Raw genomic sequence first — 14,541 nt, forward strand, 5'->3', positions numbered from 1 at the left:
ACATTTCATTTATCTATTTATGCATTGATAGATATTTGGGTTGCTTTTACTTCTTGGCTACTATAAATAGTGATGTGTACATGGGTGTGCAATATCTCTTTGAGACCTTGTTTTCAATTTTCTCGGATATATACCCAGAAGTGGGTTTGCTATGTCATATGATAGTTCTATTTTTAATTTTTTGAGGAACTGCGATACTTTTTTTTTATAGCAGTTGCACCATTTTCAATCCCACCAACAATGCACAAGGTTCCAACTTCTCCATATCCCCACCAACACTTGTTATTCTGTTTTCTAGTTTTTTGGGTTGTTTGTTTATTTCATAATAGTCGTCATAATGGCTTTTAGATGATACCTCATTATGGTTTTGATTTGCATTTCCCTGATGGTTAGTGATGTTGAGCATCTTTTCATATGCTTGTTGGTCATTGGTATATCATCTTTGGAAAAATATCTGTTCCAAGTCCTTTGCCCAAATTTTTAGTCAGGTTGATTTTTTGTTTTAGAGTTATAGTTTTTTGTATATTAACCTCTTCTTACATATATGATTTGCAAATATTTTCTCCCATTCTATAGGTTGATTTTTTTACCCTGTTGATTTTATCTTTTGATGCACAAAAATTTTGAGGTTTAATGTAGCCCCGTATATCTATTTTTGCTTTTGTTTCTTGTGCTTTGGGTGTCATATATACAAAATCATTGCCCAATCCAAGGTCATGCAGCTTTTTCCTTGTGTTGTCTTCTAGGAGTTTTATAGTTTGGGGTCTTAAACATTTAGGTCTGAAATCCACTTTGAGTTAATATTTGTGTGTAGTTTAAGGATCCAGTTTCATCCTTTTGCATAGGGGTATGGAATTTTCCCAGTGTCAGTTGTTGAAAAGACTTCTTTCCCACCATGCAGTTGTTTTAAGGAGAGAGAGTGAAAAGACAAGGGACAGATAATTATTTGGGACAGAAATAATGCTAATTTTTTTTCTTGTTTACTGCTACGTAGATGGAGAAGGGTATCTGTAAATCTTTGCTTGTACGATATGTTTTAAACAAGAATTATGGAGAATTTGGGGGCACCTGGGTGGCTCAGATGGTTAAGCGTCTCCCTTCGGCTCAGGTCCTGATCCCAGGGTCCTGGGATCGAGCCCCGCATCGGGCTCCCTGCTCAGCGGGGAGCCTGCTTCTCCCTCTCCCTCTGCTGCTCCCCCTGCTCGTTCTCAATCTCTCTCTCTCTCTCTGTCAAATAAATAAATAAAATCTTTAAAAAAAAGAATTATGGAGAATATGTTCCCTTGGTTTAGACAGAGTTGAATATTTATTCATGTGGAGAAAAGAAAATCAAGGCATTACAGTAATACAATATTCTCTTTGGCTCTAAAGAGCCAACTTTGCAGAAATCCAGGGTCTCTGGAATCCAGAAGTTGCTGGCAGGTTGGTGGTGGGGGAGGAAACCTTTTTAATGGCAAACTAATGAGGCCCTGAGCTCCCAGAAGCAAACAGACATGGAGGAGAAAAAGAGCCAAGGACTCAAAGAGGCTGTATTCGGTACACTCTGATGGCGTGATTCACAGTGAGGGCAGCAAGATCTCAGAAGGAATGTGGCCATCCCCAGAGGCAGTGGAGACGAACAGGGTAAATGAGCATGGAAGACCCAGAAGGGAGAGGCATGGAAGTCAGCAGCACTGGCATAAGCCGCAGACCTTGAGGAAGAGGGACCAGACTGGAGGGACCAGACTGAAGGTACCCAGCATTGTGGCCTGGTGGTGGAGGGGAAAGGGGGGAACACAGAGCCGTTCCCCCTTCACCTGAAGTGTTAGCCTTCAACTAGCTAAAAAAATGGACTCTCCAGAAAAATTCAGTCCGTAGGAACTCTGAATAGCTAACTGGGGGAGGAAATATATGTGTGTATATAGCTTTTTGACTAATGTGGTAACATTTCTCAGAGTTCGTAAAACATTTCAAATGTCTGATTCTCTTGTTAAAATCTCTGGGCTATAAATAGGGTTATAGAAACCTTATTTGTATTTTTTTCCTTTCCTTTTTTCAGTAAGTATTAAGTATCTGTGTGTATTATTTATTGTGAGTGATGTTAATGTTATGCATCCTTCTGTCAGAATTATAATGTAGTAGAGAAGACAAAATGTTTATAAATAATAGTAATAATGGTAATAAGACAAAAGATTGTCATTTTAGATAACCTCTTGAGGTTATCTAAAGGAAGAGAAAGGTCTTTTTAAGGATGGAGAATCTGAGAGCTGAATATTATGTAAAGTTCATAGGTCTGGGTCACATTACATCTTATGGAAATGACAAGAGACTTCAAAAACAGTGATTCTCTAGGTTATATTAGTATGAATAGTAATTGTGGAATGTTTGATTCTACTGCTCTCCCACTATACTAGATATTCTCTTTGAGCTATTTACAGTGTAAATACCTCTGAAAATAAATATATTTTCAGGGAAATATATAATTACTTGTTATCCACATCATTTGACTAAAGTGGGACAATAGATACTGTTACAGAAATGTAATTCCTTAAATTGGAATAGCATTCTCTGGTGAACAGAGGAACACCGCAGTCTCACATAGTATTATACGAAGCGTGTGAATCTTAAACATTTAATCTTTTCTTTCTTTCAAGACTCTTTAGTTTTCGAGAATTTAGCACATAATCCTATATGCTAAAAAAAAATATAGAGATAGAGAGGCTTGGGCTAAAAGACATAGGAGAGCTGTTCAATGTGTGGAAAGCAACAGAGACTCTTGAAATTTGCTGAGGTAGAATATCTCATTCGGCATCATCTGTTCTTCTGGAGTTCAGCCAGATTTGATTAACATTCTGTCTCCAGGCTAAGAACCACTGACCCTTAAATTTTAAAACAGGTGGGTAAAGGGTAAAGTTCTGCCGGAAAATGTCAGTTTAGTTCATCAGTTGCAAAACTATAATAAAACACATACACACAATGAATACATGTTGAGCTTATGTCAGTATTTAACTGATTGCTTTACAGATGGCCTATTACAAAGCCACTAGAAGAGTTATTTTGAAGGAGGATTTGAGTAAATTGTACTTTTTTTTATCATGGGACTTATAGCTTAACTCTGACTGTATACTCACATCCTTCATGTCTTATTGTTCTCCTTTGCCTTCCATGAATTTCCCTTTATTGAGGTATAATTAGCAGGCAATAAGCCGTTCATATTTGACTTTTACACTGTAGGGTTTTTTTTAATATTTTGTTTTTAAGTAATCTCTACACCCAGCGTGGGACTCAAACTCACAACCCCGAGATCAAGAGTTTCATACTCCACCAACTAAGCCAGCCAGGCACTCCTATAAGTTTGTTTGTTTGTTTTTTTTTTTTTACTCCTGTAAGTTTTGACTCATGACATCACCACAATCAAGAAAATGTCATCCTCAACTTGCATCATGCCCCTTTGTCCATCTCTTTTCTCTGGGTCTCTGGGACTCTTTTGCCATTGGAGTGTATAGGAAAAAGTTCTGAGAAATACTGTCTTAGAAAATTCTCTTAAATTCTAAAACTGGCCTGGATCCCTGAGGCAACTCCTGGCCTTTGAGCCTGTCTCTCCACCTGCCGCTTATCTGTGCCTCTCTTGGCCTGGAACCCTGCCTAAAATTACAGTTTGGAACATGTAGTACAAGTTAGCTTTGTTGGTGCTCTGCACCTTCCTGGGCCACATCAAGCATTGCTGGCCAGTGCTTTCCAAACTATAGTGAAGATTGAGGCTTTTCTTTAAAAAAAAAAAAAAAGGCAAAAAACACCTTTCAGTCCATTGCTGTCTGATGCTTCTGTAAAAGACAATAAAATGGTTACTAGAAAAATGAAAAAGAAGTCCTATTGGGGCATCTGGGTGGCTCAGTCAGTTAAGCGGTTAAATGCGTCTGCCTTTGGCACAGGTCATGATCCCAGGGTCCTGGGATCGAGCCTGCATCCGGCTCTCTGCTCAGCAGGGAGCCTACTTCTCCCTCTCCGTCTGCCTGCCACTCCCCCTGCTTGTGTGCACTCTCTCTCTCTGTCAAATAAATAAATAAAATCTTGAAAAAAAAAAAAAGTCCTATGAATACAAGTCTCAATTTTTTTTTCTTTAGCTTCAGCAGATACAAAATTTCTCTGTCAAATTTTAAGTTTCTAAGTACTTGTTCTTAATTTCTGCACTAATTTCAATGCAGATTGATAGCAAAATCTCATGATCATAGGCTACACTGAGTGGCGCTGTGATAGGCAACCCTGCTTTTCCTCCTGTGTGTTTCACTGGGTACAGAGATCTCACAGGCATGCTTTTAGAGTTTCCCACCTGGAATGTTCTGAAACTTTTGGCAATTACTTTGACTTAAGAAATTAAAGAAAACTAACAGTTGTTGAGTACTCACTGTATGACAGCCAGCATGTAAAGCATTCTCTTATGAGGTTAGTTGTGGGCTTGTCATCTTTGGCCTTTATTATGTTGACATACACTCCCTGTTTACTCACTTTGTTGAGTTTGTTTTTTTTTTTTTTTATCTTGAGTGGATGTTGAATTTTGTCAAATGCTTTTTCTGTATCGAGAGAATCATTAGATTTTTATTCTTCATATTGGTAATGTGGTATATCACTTTGATTATTGATGTTGACCCATCGTTGCACTGCTGGAACAAATCCAACTTTGATCATGCTGTATAGTCCTTTTAATGTACTGTTGAATTGAGTTCACTAATATTTAGTTGAGGATTTTTGCATCTGTGCTCATCAGGGATATTGCCTGTAGTTTTCTTTTCTTGTGGTGGCATTGTCTGGTTTTGGCGTCAGTGTAATGCTGGCCTCTTACATTTTGGAAGTGTTCCTTCCTTTTCTGTTTTTTGGAAGAGTTTGAGAAGGGTTGATATTAATTCTTCTTTAAATGTAGAATTCACAGTGAAGCCATCTGTCCTGCACTTTTGTTTGCTGGGAGGTTTTTGATGACTGATTCCGTCTCCTTATTAGTAATTGGTCTGTTCAGACTGTCTATTTCTTCGTAATTCAGTCTCAGAAAAACATTTTTTATTTTTTATTTCTAAAAATAACCCTGAAGTGTAGGTGATATTAGCCCAGTGGAGGGTTGAATTAACTCATTTATATTTACATATTCAGCTAAATGTTTCTGAATCCTTGCTGTGGGTCAAGTTTGTCCTAGGCTCTGGGGAGGCAACAGGAAGTAGAGCAGATAATACTCTCTCTCCTCATGGGGCTCACATCTTTTTTGCAAGGAGACATCATAAACAAATAAATGAAACCTACTAGATGGTGATAAATGATGCAGAATGAAACAAACTAAAGAAGGGAATAAGGGATGGGAGGTGGGGATTGCACATTTAAGTAGGGTGGTTGGAGAAGTCTTTACTGCCAGGACATTTGGGCAGAGATCTGAAGGGACTGATGGGGAGAGAACCATTCAAAGCTAGTAGCAATGGTAAAGGTCCTGGAGTTTTTTGAGATGCTCATTGACATAAAAGACCTTTTTCCCACCTAGTAAATGGCTCATCTGGGTTTAAACTCACATTTGGCCTTTTCCGTTAATGCTTTACAGTTTTTATTCACTACCCATGCTTCTGGTTTAAAGATGCCTGAATTCAAATGAAGTGGAAATCCATTTGGGAGTGGAGTGCAATTTATGTATGTTAGGGAGTTAGACTGAAAGTCTGCTCTCTATGTGAATCTTGCTTTTGATTAGGTCTGGATATTTTCCAAGGCTTTGAGTATCTTATTCCTAAGTGTACAAAATAGATGAGTTTTGTAGAGTTGAGGTTTCCATTTTTAAGTGGATGAAATTTCTTTAGGGGACATAGAAAGCCAGACAAAATCAGGGAAAGAATTTTCAAAGGAGAACGGATGATTAAAGCTTTGGAAAGAAGGCATTGCTTTTGTTTAAGCACTTTGAAGTTAAGGATTGTGTAAGTCCTTCCCTACTACAAATGACCTGGTGCTTAACAGACAGCTCTCCGTGGCATTGACAGGAGCCTTTGTTGGGACGCTTTTCTTGTCTGGTTGCTCTCCCTTGCCCACAACTTCCCTTCTGCACTTGCCAACAGCTCTGCCCCAGACCCTTTACCTTTGATCCTGAAAGACTTCAGCTACCTCCCTTTTGACCTCAGTCTGTACTTTCCAATTGATTAAGTTCTTCTTTCCAGCTTATCTCTTAACTCAGGCAAAAGATCCTGCAAGCAAAGCACCCCCTGATGGGAACTGAAACTACCCCCTCAAGCAATTAAGGACTGCCCTGAGCCAGCAAGATCCTCATGACTGACCCCACGACAGTGATCGAACTGACCTTTACTTCCCACCTGCATGTACCCACCAACTTTGTCCCACATTTTCCTTACATAAACCTGGATGTATTTTTAGCACTTTGGGGACAGTCTTTAAGACATTAGTCAGCTGTCTTCCTGGTGCTGGCCTCACTGAAATAAATTCCTTTCTTGTTTCACCACCATTCCTCTCTCTGCAGTGGTGAGTGACTGAGCCTAGTCTGTTTGGGACCCCCCACACCAGGTGCTCTTGTACCCCTGCACCCTACTTACAGTCCTAGCTACTGAACCGTGGACTCCTCTCTGCCCTGTCACTTCCTCTACCAACTCCAGATTGGGTTGGGGAGGAGGAGGAGTGGTATGTTGTCATTCATGACTTATGGGTTTGGACAAATGTTATAATGACAGGTATCCATCATTATGGTATTACAGATTATTTTCACTGCCCTAAAAATCTTCTGTGTTCTGCCTGTTCATCCCCCTCTCCCCACCTCCCATGTCTTGCTGATTTTTATATTGAAATTTAATAATTTGTAAGTGTATTTCCACATTTGGTAGGGGATACTATTATTACTCTTGGAATATATATTATCTCTTGTACATAACATTCTCTTGGTAACAAACCTAACATCCTTGGAGTTATCTATCATGTAAAATAATTTCTCCTATTATTTTTCTCCATTAGTTTGCTTTATTGTTTATAACTTCCCATCCAAGGTTGTGAGAATGGAGGTGGGATTTTTAAACCTGGAGTAGTGTATTTTTTTTTCCCCAAACATAGTCATATGCTTTTGGTGAACTAACCATTCTTCAAACAGTGAAAAACAGAAGTCAGCAAGCTTGGCCTTGATGATGGGTAAAACCTGAGTCCTCCCAAAGTTAGCTTAATATACTGAATTGTTTTATAGCCCTTACGGATCACAGAGAGCCCAAATGTAGCAAGCACTGACAATTACTTCTTTGTTTAAAGCTGTGTTAGCAATCCAGATGTTTTTGGCTCTTTCCTTTCTTTTTCATCAGAAAACATTTCTCCTTGAAGTCTTCTGGGGGCCCTTTTGGTCTGATGCAGTTCTCCATACCATCTCTTCCCTGACTTTCTTATTCCTACATTTGATAATATTTTATTGTCATCAGGCTGCTGGGCTGAGTGGGTCTGGACTGGACTGAACACTGACTTTTAGAGGTGCAGCTTTAGCTACAGCTCTCCTTTCCCCATCTTCTTTTAGGCATTGTTTATTTTTTTTCTTTAAAGAATTTCATGGTTTTGTTTGTAATGACTATTCCAGAAATCAGTCCTGAGTCATCAAGGTTATTTAGTCTGTCATCTTGTGTGCATGTGTGTGTCAGGGCAGTGGTATTCATTTTGGATATTTGGATACCATAGGATATAGCGTCTTGATTCTGTAGCCAAAACCAACTCAAAAGAGGTTACCAACAGGACACAAAAAACAAGACAATGCAAATAGGCACATGTGCCCTATACCTGCATTAGGAACCAGGGGCAGCTGAGGCCAGGATTCATGTTTTCTACATTCAGTGGTAGATGAGACGTAACATGAGCAGAGGGCTTGGGAATGGGGGAGAGGCCTGGTCTTGATGTTCATGTTAGAATTACAGCAATAACAGAGGGTCATTATCCATTACTGGTTTTCCCTAATCATTTTAGCTTTTTTTTCATTTTAAGATTTATTTACTTATTTTAGAGAGAGAGAGCACGAGCAGGAGGGATAGAGGGAGACACAGAGAGAATATCAAGCAGACTCTGTGGTCAGGTGGGGCTCGATCTCACGACCCCAAGATCATCACCTGAGCTGAAACCAAGAGTTGGACACCTAACGAACTGTGCCACCCAGGCGCCCCTAGCTCTGTTTTTTAATAAGGTTTTAGGATTTACATACATGAACAAGAGCTATTGGGTACCAGGTTTTATTCATCCTATGAGGGGGTTGGATTAGAACTTTTGATCACAGGTCAGTCCCAATTATCATTCAGTTTAAGGTAAGGAACAAAGCTCCTGGTCTCAGGTTATAATCTAGTAGGGAGAGGTAAAATAAGTTCACTCACTTGCTTTTCTCTTCTCTTTCTTTTTTCTTTCTTTCTTTCCTTCCTTCCTCGCTCCCTCTCTCCTTCTCTTCCTCCCTTCCTTTCTCTATTTATCTATTTATTTATATTGAGTTATAATTGATATATTAGTTTCAGATGTATAACATAATAATTCAATATTTGTATATATTGCAAAGTGATCACCACAGTAAGTCTAGTTAACATGTGTCTGGATTTATCTTGATATATGGCAGCATATGGTAAATGTCCTAGAGAGAGAGAGTGATCAGTACTCAAAGGACAGAGAGCGCTCCCTTTACGTAGGAAGAAAAGTGCTCTCTAACAGGGGTTTTTGACCACCCCAACTAAGGACACTCATTTCTGTTACTGCTTCACACGTCCTAACACTGTGGTTTGATCTTGACTCGTATGTCCAAATTCCTTGAAAATGAGTTTTAACCTCTCAGAATACAATATAATTTCTCAGAATTGTCAGTACACTGAGCATATTGTTGTATAATCGGTGACCATTACTTGTCTCCCTTAAACTGTAAACTCATTAAAAGCAGTGAAACAGTCTCCTTCTTGTTCCCTGGGGCTTAGCACAGTGCCTGACATGTACTAGCAGGTGGTGCTTTTTTGTTATTCCCTTCCCTGAGAATTTCCTTTCCCTCCTCTTCTGCTTTGTGAGCACAGCCAATAGAGACTCCTTTCAGTCACTTACTCTCTAAAGCCTCTCCTGCTGCTTCTCTGTGCTACAGCTCCTTGCCAACAGGGCCTCATCTATTTCTCAGAACACTGTGATGTGCTGTGTATGTATCTCACAGTCTAGGAAGCTACTCAGGGCCAGGAGCTGTGCCTTATTCATCCTTAGTGCCCTGTGCTCTCAAAAGTTGTTACGTGGCAGTCATTGGGTACATATTTGTTGAAATGGAAATGAAGGGTGTTTTCAATTTACAGGTATTTGTTTGCAACTCACCCCTCTGTTTTAGTGCTACAAAGTGAGTAATGATAAGTTAACACTTGCATTGGCTCAAAAGTTAATTTTTACTGTTTTTACCCATTTACATTCCTTTTTTTTAAGATTTTATTTATTTATTTGAGAGAGAGATCTAGTGAGAGAGAGCACGAGCAGGGAGAGGGAGAAGCAGGCTTCCCGCTGAGCAAGGAGCCCGACGTGGGACTCTATCCCAGGACCCCAGGATCATGACCTGAGCCAAACGCAGACACTTAACTGACCAAGCCACCCAGGTGCTCCTACCCATTTACATTCTAAACAAATACCAATTTCTCTGTATTATAATGCTTAACTTTTTAAGTAAGAGGAAAATGGTGCTTCATGTGTTTTTAAACTACTGTTTAGCATTTCTGGGAACTTACAATGCAGCAGTTAAAAAATGAAAAGCTTTTTTTTCTGGGAAATAAAATTATCTATTCTTGCTTCTTACCAAGTGACTGTTGAATGCACTTATGAGCTTGTACATATTTTGACACTATAGGGAAGTATATAATAAATTGCCAGTTAGTCACCAATAATTTCTAATTATGACTCAATTCATCTTCCATCTTCAGTTTTTAACAGAGCACATCCTTTGCACTTGAGTTTGTAAACCTTTTTTCGTGTATTTCTAACCATATGCCCAATCCTATTTTGTCATATAGTGTCTTTAAATAGAAGCACTTTTATTCTGAAATAGCTTCACAGTATTAAAGTTAACAGTATAACTTTGGGGTATGATAAGATCTTGACCATATGGAGTATGAAATATCTCTACTTTCCTGCACCCCCATTCACAGAGGTTCGTTTAACTAGAAGACAGCATTTTGGTTGAACTCTCAAAAGCATCTCAGCTGTCATATGAGAAATGTTTGTTTTAGTTCATGATATGTAAATAATTTTTTAATCCAGTTCCCAAGAAACATGATTGATGTAGGGGTATCCTTTCTTTCTTCTTCAAGAATAAATTTAATCTTAAATTTCAGGTTAGACCCTGGATTCATTATTCCCATATCACCTTTTTTGGTATGCATTCATGGGATTTTGCAGGCATTTTCATGCCAAAATTGTAGTATTTTTATAGTTCTAATTTTTATTTTTCAGCTAAAATTCACTTTGAGATGATACAGAATTTTGTAACAAAAATAGCTTGTTTGACTTTCTATGTTTATGATTTCATTTTATTTTTGTGTAGCCTGAGATTTAGACAGAATGGTTATTATCCCATTTTGTAGTTGCTAAAGCTGAATATCAAATATTTTGACAAGATGTCACGGTAATAAATAGTACAGTTAGTACTGTAACCCAGGGACTTTTACTTGTAAACAGGGCACCTTCCACCATTATATGGTGTTTCCATGCATATTGAACTTATTACTAGTCTAAAGCTGTGGTTTTCAGCTATGTTAAATGCATTTAAAATTTTTTGTTAATGTTTAATATACATACAAGACTACACAAATCTTAAGTGCACGGGTTGATGAATTTTCACAAAGTGAACGCGTTAGTTAAATTATTTTGAATGTGAATTAATATTAAAATGAATTTAACATGGAATGTGCAGGACCTCTTGATTCCAAAGAAATTTATTTATTTTTAAAGATTTATTTATTTATTTTAGAGAGAGGGAGAGAGAGAACATGAGCAGGAGGGGCAGAGGGAGAGGGAGAGAGAACCTCAAGCAGACTCCATGCTCAGTGCGGAGCCCAATGTAGGGCTTCATCTCACAATCCCAAGATCATTACCTGAGTCAAAACCAAGAGTCAGACACCACCCAGGCACCCCGAAAATATTTATTTTTAAACTTCTGTTACACTTTCCTCAATACTAATTTGAATTATTTAAGTGGACTTCTAATTTCCTAGTTCATTTCTTTGAGACTGAGAATCTGCTCTCTGGCAGGCATGCACTTAGGTGAGGGGATACACTTGTGTATAAGAATCGCCATTTGTAATAAACTTCCATTTGGGTTTAGACTAATAAGGAATCAGGCAACAAATTTTGGGGTCTTAGGCTTTATTTCAAGAGTACTAAGTACCAGGGCCTATGGAAGCATGAGTAGCCTGAGGGGTTTAAGTAAAATTTTCCCAGAGGAAAGGCCATCTAGGCTGAGTCCCACCTGATTATGAGAATCATCCAGAGATGCCATTCTAGGCAGGAAGAGCAGAAGGGATGAGAACGTAGGATGTTAAGGTGCGGCAGATCCCCATAGTTGGCTCAGAGTGTGTGAAGTGGAAAGCGGACCTTGGCAATGGAAGTGGGAGTGGGGACATCTAAATCAGGAAGGGTCTTGTATCAGATTGGGACTGCTTTTATTGTTAACTTAAGTTTCCTTGGATAACAGGAATTGACTCTGGCAAACATGAGCTGAAAGGAATTTATTGGAAAGATAGCAGGGTGGCTCAGGGGACTAAAGAAAGGCCAAACGTCAGGTCTCTGAGAGGAATAAACAGCTAGAGCAACTCCTGGCATCTCAGCAGAAGAACCTGTGGACTTTCTCTGTAGGCTAATACCATTAGTTGACTTATTCTACCTGGTGAGGATTAGTCTCTACTCAGATTAATAATTTTCAAGAAATAGAATCTGATTAGCTTAGTTCAGGTCCAGTGCCCAAACCAGGACCAGTCACCATGGCCAAGGATAAGAACAAACACTGTCTAATCAGGTGCCTGTTCCGTGATCAGGAGAGCTAGATCTGAAACAGAGAGTGGAGGGAGGGAGGTGTGCTCCTCAAAGGCAATGTTGCAACTGTATGGAAAGGGGGTGGGTTGCAGATGGTGATCAGGGAAGAGTGGAAGTCCAGAGACCTGTTAGACAATGTTACATTAATCCAAGGGAGAAGTGATGGTGCCAGAATTAGGTACTGTCCACGGGGATAGAAAGAAGTGAATAGACTCAGATATTTAAAAGGCAGAAAAGAAAGAACTCTGCAATTGGACATTGGGAGGTTTGTGGGGGATGTTTGAGGAGTTGAGTATGAGTCCTGTGTTTCTGGCTTCGGCCACTGAGTGAATGAATGGTAGAGAAGAGCTAGTTTCAGGCAGGGAACAGGGCTTTCATTCAGTTTTGAAGTGTTTGTTCAGTTGACACACCTGAGCAGACCATGTTTAACTTAAGCACACTTGGTTACTTCTGGGATTCCAATTCTGCCATCAGGGTCCTCTCACTCTGATATAGGGACATATCCTAAGATTATCCCTTTCCTGTCATGTCCTTAGGCAACTAGAGTCTTCCTACACTATTGCCATGGAAATTTACAAGCTGCATCCTCCTCTTATGCTCCTATACTTTGGACACTTCCAGGTCTGAGTGGATATAGGGGATTGTACCTTGCTCAAACTCAAAAAGACTCCCAGAGATAGGAGCATTTAGGACCAAGTATTGCTGTTTAGGGTCCTCTTGGATATTATTGTGATTAGACAGGCTTGCTTTTCTATGACACTGTTTTTTGGACATAATTTCATCTGAGTTTGAGAATACTTGAAAATTGGGGACTTACTTGATCAAAAAGTTTAAATTATAATTGGAAGTTTTTAAGTTACAGTGTTTTGGGTTTTTTTTAAAGATTTTATTTATTTATTTGACAGACACAGCGAGAGAGGGAACACAAGCAGGGAGAGTGGGAGAGGGAGAAGCAGGCTTCCCGCTGAGCAGGGAGCCGGATGTGGGGCTCCATCCCAGGACTCTGGGATCATGACCTGAGCTGAAGGCAGACGCTTAATGACTAAGCTACCCAGGCGCCCCTAAGTTACAGTGTTTTAATTTTAATAGCATTCAGTGTTGTGGTTCAAGTCAAACCCTGACGGGTGGATCCTTCAGATACTTTTAATCATTGCTTTTGCCACTAGGTAGCTTAATGGCCTCAGAAATCCTCTGGGTCAGTAGTTCTCAGTAGGGCTAGAACTGGTCCCTACGGAGCAACTGGGAACTTGTGGGGTATTTTTTGTTACCTCGATGATTTGGACACAGGGCACATAGACATTGAGTTGGCTAGGGCCGGAGATGCTAGATGTCATGGACTTTGCATCCACAGGACTTTGGTGCAGGTTAAAAAGAAAAAACTTTTATAATTATCTGAGCATAGCACCTAATTCTCTTTTATTTTTTAAAATATTTTACTTATTAGAGAATGAGTGGTGGGGAGGGAGGGGGAGAGAGAGAGAGAGAGAGAAGCAGACTCCCCACTGAGTAGGGAGCCTGATTCGGGTTCGATTCCAGGACCTGGACATCATGACCTGAGCTGAAGGCAGACACTTAACCGACTGAGCTACCCAGGCAACCCCCCCCCCCCCAATTCTGTTTTAGATACAATCATGGATTACCTTTACACAGTTTCAGTAAACACTAAGTTTTTCAGGAATGCCATGAAATTTATAAGTTGAGTGAAAAATGAAGTTTGCTCGGGATTTTACTGTAAGCTGTACTCTCATAGGTAGTATGAATTTCTTTTTTATCCTGTTTAGAACCTCAAGCCTTTAAGATAGCAATTAGGATATATTGAGGGGTGCCTGGGTGATGCAGTCAGTTAAGCATCTGACTCTTGGTTTTGGCTCAGGTCGTGATTTCAGGGTCGTGAGATCGAGCCCTGCATGGGGGTTCAGCACAGAGTCTGCTTAAGACTTTCTCTCCCTCTCCCCTTCCACCCCGCTCTCTCTGTCTCTCTCTCAAATAAATAAATCTTCTAAAAATATATATTGAAAAGGTTTTTGTTTTGTATTTTGTTTTTAAATGAGAGATGATTGGTAAACTAATGTTTTCTAAAGTGAAATAGGGCAGACACATCAGGGAAAGCATATGTCTAGGGATGAACATGATGAACTTGCTGGGTTATAAATGTGTTTCATAAAGAAGGACCTAAGAGGCATGTAGAAAGATGTAGACATTCAGTAGCACTTGATAGATTGGGTAAATCAAATTGTGTGAGATTACCCCAGATTTTTTAAAAGGCCAGAGAGGAAGAGATATGCAAAGGCATTGAAAAAGTTACAAAATAGATCTGTGTCCATTCAGAGAGTATTCTGTGGAAAACATGTCTGCTGATTTCTTTTTATCTGTGTGAGACTTATAAAGGAAAAAGGAAGCATGGCAATGGATCCATGAAAGAGGTCTATTCTTTTACCAATCACCCAAACTGTAGCTGGTGTTCATACGGAACTGTAGCTCCATCTGCTGGAAAGAAGCAGACCCACTCTTGCACAGTATATAAGTGAAAGTGACTCTGTATAG

At 39.5% G+C, this 14,541-nt stretch overlaps 1 protein-coding gene across 2 annotated transcripts in view; it reads left to right on the top strand.

Annotated features, from left to right (window-relative positions):
- The window catches only part of LIMS1 (LIM zinc finger domain containing 1), a 156,836-nt gene that overhangs the window by 47,014 nt on the left and 95,281 nt on the right, over window positions 1–14,541 (top strand). Inside the window, exon 1 of one of the 2 annotated variants that reach the window (XM_032419461.1) lies at window positions 1,217–1,731. The exons of the other annotated variant lie outside the window; for it this stretch is intronic. The gene's annotated coding sequence lies outside the window, so the exon portion shown is untranslated. Of the gene's footprint in view, window positions 1–1,216; window positions 1,732–14,541 lie in introns of those variants that run through there. 2 annotated transcript variants of the gene reach the window in all.

Source organism: Phoca vitulina, unplaced genomic scaffold (assembly GCF_004348235.1).
Source record: "Phoca vitulina isolate PV1807 unplaced genomic scaffold, GSC_HSeal_1.0 scaffold22, whole genome shotgun sequence".
Taxonomy (NCBI): domain Eukaryota; kingdom Metazoa; phylum Chordata; class Mammalia; order Carnivora; family Phocidae; genus Phoca; species Phoca vitulina.